General features: G+C 51.8%; 1 long non-coding RNA gene across 1 annotated transcript; it reads right to left on the minus strand.

Moving 5' to 3' along the window:
* Nucleotides 1-4,209: 4,209 nt before the first annotated feature.
* Nucleotides 4,210-5,251, minus strand: LOC306935051. The gene is made up of 3 exons (XR_013791349.1): nt 5,098-5,251; nt 4,473-4,684; nt 4,210-4,303 (listed from the first exon to the last, which is right to left on the minus strand). It is a non-coding gene; the product is annotated as an uncharacterized lncRNA (long non-coding RNA).
* Nucleotides 5,252-6,359: the final 1,108 nt, after the last annotated feature.

The following is a 6,359-nucleotide window of genomic DNA, read 5'->3' on the forward strand; positions in this document are numbered from 1 at the left end:
AGTCAGCTCAGCCAGGCCTTTCTCGCGGCCTGGCTCTCTGTCTGCCCCGCCCTGCCTTGCAGCAACAGAACCAGCCTGCTCAGAATGCGAGCCCAGCAAGCCATCGCAGCGAAAATCTTTACAAGCCCAGACTCAGCATGCCCAGACAGCCTGTGCAGCCAACAGTCAGCCAGCCCAGACCAGCATTTGCAGCAAGCAAGGATCCAACCCTTGCAGTGCAGCCTTAGGCCGGATAGTCCCCCTGCCTGCACTTTGTTGCTTAACTGCGCCTTGCCTGCTTGCCTCGGTCTGCCACAAACTGTCTGTCCTGCCTGTCTGAAACTGGCTTGCCTGACTGCGTGCTTGCCTGCCTGCGTTCTTGACTGTGGGCTTGCCTGACTGCTTGCCTCATGCCTCAGCTGCCTGCATGCTTGCCTCGCCTCTGCCTGCTTGCGTCCCTGCCCCTGCCTGGCTGCCTGCCTCGGCCGGCCTACCTACGTGCCTGCCTCGGCCTGCTTGCTTGCCTGCGTGCTTGCCTGTCTCGTCCTGCCTGCCTGCCTGCCTGCCTGCCTGCCTGCCTGCAACTTGAATGAGGTGTGTACATTTATTTCACGGGTGTGGGTGTTGACCTTGGCTTTTGTTTTCTCCAGGTTTTTTTTGAAGGAGAGTGTGCTGTGTGCTGTCCAGTGTAACTCCAAGTTACATGGGGTCATTGGGGTGGGTATGGTTGGAGAGTTTGTGACCATCCCAAGTGACGCTCAGTTCTTTTTTCGCGTCTCGGTTCCTCAGGTGGAAGCTGCATAGTTGGGTTTTTTATGGGTTGGGTTTCAGGTGGTTGTATTGTAGTAGCTTGACATTTCTTGAAGGGCACTTTCAAGGACAGACTCAATCTTCTGGAAGTCTGCTTGTTGGGTAGTAATGCAGAGGTTGTCGGCGTAGATGAAACGCTGGCATTCTGTGGGTAGTGGCTGGTCGTTTGTGTAGATATTGAAAAGGAGGGGGGCGAGCACGCTACCTTGTGTGAGGCCGTTCGTTTGGGCTTTCCATTTATTCCTCTGGTCATTTAACTGGACATAGAAGCGCCTGTTGTTGAGGAGGCTTTTCCTGACCATTGTGCTGTGTTGGACAGTGTCATAGGCAGCAGAGAGATCTCTGAATGCTGCTCCAGTTATTTTGTTTTCCCTCAAACCCATCCTCAATGTGTTGGGTGAGGTTGAGCTCTGTCCAGCACAGGTGCGGCCGGGACGGAAACCAGCTTGGTCTTTAGTCAGCTTGGTGTCTGAGTGGCATGAGGCGTTGGAGTAGCAGCCTCTCATAGAGCTTGTAGGTGATGCAGAGGAGGGAAATGGGTCGGTAGCTCTTCGGGGATGATGGGTCTTTGCCAGGTTTGTGGCTTGTAACCACTTTGGCCTTTCTCCAGACAGAAGGGATGGTTTTCTGTGCCATGCATGTGTTCAGCATCCCCACGAGCCAGGTCTTTGCGTTAGGTCCCAGGTGCTGTATCATTTCTGCCAGTATGTCTTTTCCGGGTTTCAACTTTCCCTTTGCAGTTTCGAGTTATTCTAGGTTGAAGGGTTTGGTTTGAGGGCTGGCTGATTGTGGTTCGTCTGATACCACTGTGCGATGGTATTCTCCTGTGGGTCGGCGGCGGTGTTGGTTACGACTGTTGGTCACCAGTTGTGATGCAACAGAGTTTGCTGTGACCGTTGTGAATTATGGATTGTGTGGTCTTTGCCAAGACGGTGGATTGTGGCCCATGCCTTCCTGCTGTTATTTGTCATGTTGGTGTTCTCTATATCTTTTCGTCCTGGGCATGACGTTAAACTGTTCCGTTCGAGAGGACCGGCAACCCTCGAATGTAAACAGCCACGAAAGGAAACTATGTGTGTGTGAGGTGTTCTCTATCATTTCATTCCAGACTTTCCTTCGTTCATGCCCAACTTCACTGTCTATCTCCTGTGTTCTCCATTCATCTTGAGCGATACACAGTCGTCTGATGTTCGGGGGGAGGTGCCGGCTGGCGCATAAAGGCACGGGACAGGTGTTGTCTTGACGCATACCGTGATGATGCGACAGGTGTCATTTAGGGCTGTGTCGACCAATTTGGTGTGACGTGATCGGCTCCAGCTTGAGCAGGCATACTCTGCTGTAGAGAAAGACAGGGCCATGGCAGTTGCACGGATTGTTTGTGGGTCTGCGCCCCACTTGGAGTTCACTAGTTTTCACAGGATGTTATTGTGGGTGTTGACCGTGGCTTTTGTGTTCTCCAGGTGTTTTTTGAAGGAGTGTCCTGTCCAGTGTAACTCCAAGATACATGGGGTGGGTATGGTTGGAGAGTTTGTGACCATCCCAAGTGACGCTCAGTTCTTTTTTCGCGTCTCGGTTCCTCATGTGGAAGCTGCATAGTTGGGTTTGTGTGTCTTTCTTTTTCTGTCTTTCTTTCTTAGGACGGAGATCAAGGTAGACACCGTTGGAAGGCTCAACACAAGCCGAGGCCCCTAGAGATCCATCCCAAAGCTTCCCTCAGGGAGCACCAGCTAGCCAGCAAGCCCGCCCAGTCAGCCAACGCAGCCAGCCAGCCCCGCCAGTCAGCCAGTGTAGAAAGTCAGGCTGCCAAGCCAGCGCACATCAGCCCTTGCAACCAGCCATTGCAGCCAGCCTTGCTCAGTCAGCTCAGCCAGGCCTCTCTCACGGCCTGGCTCTCTGTCTGCCTGGCCCGGTCCGCCTTGCCTTGCAGCAACAGAACTAGCCGGCCTGGCAAGCCAGCCAGCTCAGAATGCGAGCCCAGCAAGCCAGCGCAGTGAGAACTTTTACAAGCCCAGACTCAGGGTGCCCAGACAGCCTGTGCAGCCAACAGCCAGCCAGCCCAGACCAGCATTTGCAGCAAGCCAGGATCCAACCCTTGCAGCGCAGCCTTAGGCCGGATAGTCACCCTGCCTGCACTTTGTTGCTTAACTGTGCCTTGCCTGCTTGCTTCGGTCTGCCACAAACTGTCTGTCCTGGCCTGCCTGTCTGAAACTGGCTCGCCTGACTGCGTGCTTGCCTGCCTGCGTGCTTGCCTGCCTGCGTTCTCTGGGTTCGCATTCTGAGCTGGCTGGCTTGCCAGGCCGGCTGGTTCTGTTGCTGCAAGGCAAGGCGGGGCAGACCGGGCCAGGCAGACAGAGAGCCAGGCCGCGAGAGAGGCCTGGCTGAGCTGACTGAGCAAGGCTGGCTGCAATGGCTGGTTGCAAGGGCTGATGTGCGCTGGCTTTGCAGCCTGACTTTCTACACTGGCTGACTGGCGGGGCTGGCTGGCTGCGTTGGCTGACTGGGCGGGCTTGCTGGCTAGCTGGGCTCCCTGAGGGAAGCTTTGGGATGGATCTGCCTGCCTGCCTGCCTGCCTGCCTGCCTGCCTGCCTGCCTGCCTGCCTGCCTGCCTGCCTGCCTGCCTGCAACTTGAACGAGGTGTGTAAACATTTATTTCACGGGTATGGGTGTTTTTTGAATGAGAGTCCTGTCCAGTGTAACTCCAAGTTACATAATGTGTGTATGGTTGGAGAGTTTGTGACCATCCCAAGTGACGCTCAGTTCTTTTTTCGCATCTCGGTTCCTCAGGTGGAAGCTGCATAGTTGGGTTTTTGATGGGTTGGGTTTCAGGTGGTTGTATTGTAGTAGCTTGACATATCTTGGAGGGCACTTTCAAGGACAGACTCAATCTTCTGGAAGTCTGCTTGTTGAGTGGTAATGCAGAGGTCGCCGGCGTAGATGAAGCGCTGGCATTCTGTGGGTAGTGGCTGGTCGTTTGTGTAGATATTGAAAAGAAGGGGGGCGAGCACGCTACATTGTGTGAGGCCGTTCTTTTGGGCTTTCCATTTACTCCTCTGGTCATTTAACTGGACATAGAAGCGCCTGTTGTTGAGGAGGCTTTTCCTGACCATTGTGCTGTGTTGGACAGTGTCATAGGCAGCAGAGAGATCTTTGAATGCTGCTCCAGTTATTTGTTTTCCCTCAAACCCATCCTCAATGTGTTGGGTGAGGTTGAGCTCTGTCCAGCACAGGTGCGGCCGGGACGGAAACCAGCTTGGTCTTTAGTCACCTTGGTGTCTGAGTGGCATGAGGCGTTGGAGTAGCAGCCTCTCATAGAGCTTGTAGGTGATGCAGAGGAGGGAAATGGGTCGGTAGCTCTTCGGGGATGATGGGTCTTTGCCAGGTTTGTGGCTTGTAACCACTTTGGCCTTTCTCCAGACAGAAGGGATGGTTTTCTGTGCCATGCATGTGTTCAGCATCCCCACGAGCCAGGTCTTTGCGTTAGGTCCCAGGTGCTGTATCATTTCTGCCAGTATGTCTTTTCCGGGTTTCAACTTTCCCTTTGCAGTTTTGAGTTATTCTAGGTTGAAGGGTTTGGTTTGAGGGCTGGCTGATTGTGGTTCGTCTGATACCACTGTGCGATGGTATTCTCCTATGGGTCGGCGGCGGTGTTGGTTACGACTGTTGGTCACCAGTTGTGATGCAACAGAGTTTGCTGTGACCGTTGTGAATTATGGGTTGTGTGGTCTTTGCCAAGACGGTGGATTGTGGCCCATGCCTTCCTGCTGTTATTTGTCATGTTGGTGTTCTCTATATCTTTTCGTCCTGGGCATGACGTTAAACTGTTCCGTTCGAGAGGACCGGCAACCCTCGAATGTAAACAGCCACGAAAGGAAACTATGTGTGTGTGAGGTGTTCTCTATCATTTCATTCCAGACTTTCCTTCGTTCATGCCCAACTTCACTGTCTATCTCCTGTGTTCTCCATTCATCTTGAGCGATACACAGTCGTCTGATATTCGGGGGGAGGTGCCGGCTGGCGCATAAAGGCACGGGACAGGTGTTGTCTTGACGCATACCGTGATGATGCGACAGGTGTCATTTAGGGCTGTGTCGACCAATTTGGTGTGACGTGATCGGCTCCAGCTTGAGCAGGCATACTCTGCTGTAGAGAAAGACAGGGCCATGGCAGTTGCACGGATTGTTTGTGGGTCTGCGCCCCACTTGGAGTTCACTAGTTTTCACAGGATGTTATTGTGGGTGTTGACCGTGGCTTTTGTGTTCTCCAGGTGTTTTTTGAAGGAGTTTCCTGTCCAGTGTAACTCTAAGATACATGGGATGGGTATGGTTGGAGAGTTTGTGACCATCCCAAGTGACGCTCAGTTCTTTTTTCGCGTCTCGGTTCCTCATGTGGAAGCTGCATAGTTGGGTTTGTGTGTGTCTTTCTTTTTCTGTCTTTCTTTCTTAGGACGGAGATCAAGGTAGACACCGTTGGAAGGCTCAACACAAGCCGAGGCCCCTAGAGATCCATCCCAAAGCTTCCCTCAGGGAGCACCAGCTAGCCAGCAAGCCCGCCCAGTCAGCCAACGCAGCCAGCCAGCCCCGCCAGTCAGCCAGTGTAGAAAGTCAGGCTGCCAAGCCAGCGCACATCAGCCCTTGCAACCAGCCATTGCAGCCAGCCTTGCTCAGTCAGGCGACCCTCAAATGTAAACAGCCACAAAACAGGTCTGTCATTCTGAGAGTGTAACACATGTAACCAAATGGACCATCCATTACATGTCTGTAACGCTGAGATTGTAACACATGTAACCAAATGGACACTTAAAGGTCTGTAACTCTGAGAGTGTAACACACATGTAACCAAATGGACCCTTACAGGTCTGTAACTCTGAGAGTATATATGGTGGCCGACGGGCATGTACAGGTCTAGTGTAACCAAATGGACCATTTGGTCCATGTCTGTAAGTCTGAGAGTGTAACACATATAACCAAATGGACCCTTACAGGTCCAACACTGTCGAATGAAATGTGGGAGGTCGGCAAGAGAAAGTTTTAAAAACCAAAGCAAATAATTCGAAAATGTTATTTTTGTGCTTCTGTGTTTTTCTTCTTTATATATTACTTTACTGTTGAAATGTAAAATTTACATTTCAACGAAAGGACCTGTAAATGACAACACAAAAACTAAGGCACTGGTGTCGTACTTCTGGTTTACCGGAACGGGGTTCAACTCCCTGCAGTGCCCTGCTGAATGTGTTGTATTTACATGGTTCATTGGTCCATGGTCTCAGAGGATTTTAAAAAAAAGGTGAAAATCGCGGAAAAGCGAAAGGCTATAGTCCATGGTGTCGGAAGGCATACTATAGTATGTCGTTTTTCATGATTTCGGAGGATTTGAAGAAAAGGTGAAAATCGCGGCAAAGCGAAAGGCTATAGCCCATGGTGTCGGAGGGCATGCTATACCATGTCGTTTTTCACGATTTCGGAGGATTTGAAAAAAAGGTGGAACTCGCGGAAATGCGAAAGGCTATAGTCCATGGTCACGGACCGCATACTGGTCAAGGTAATATACTAGTCTTATGAAGGTCATTTATA

The sequence above is a fragment of the Electrona antarctica genome (genome assembly GCF_951216825.1).
Source record: "Electrona antarctica genome assembly, chromosome: 13".
In the NCBI taxonomy this organism is placed as follows: Eukaryota; Metazoa; Chordata; class Actinopteri; order Myctophiformes; family Myctophidae; genus Electrona; species Electrona antarctica.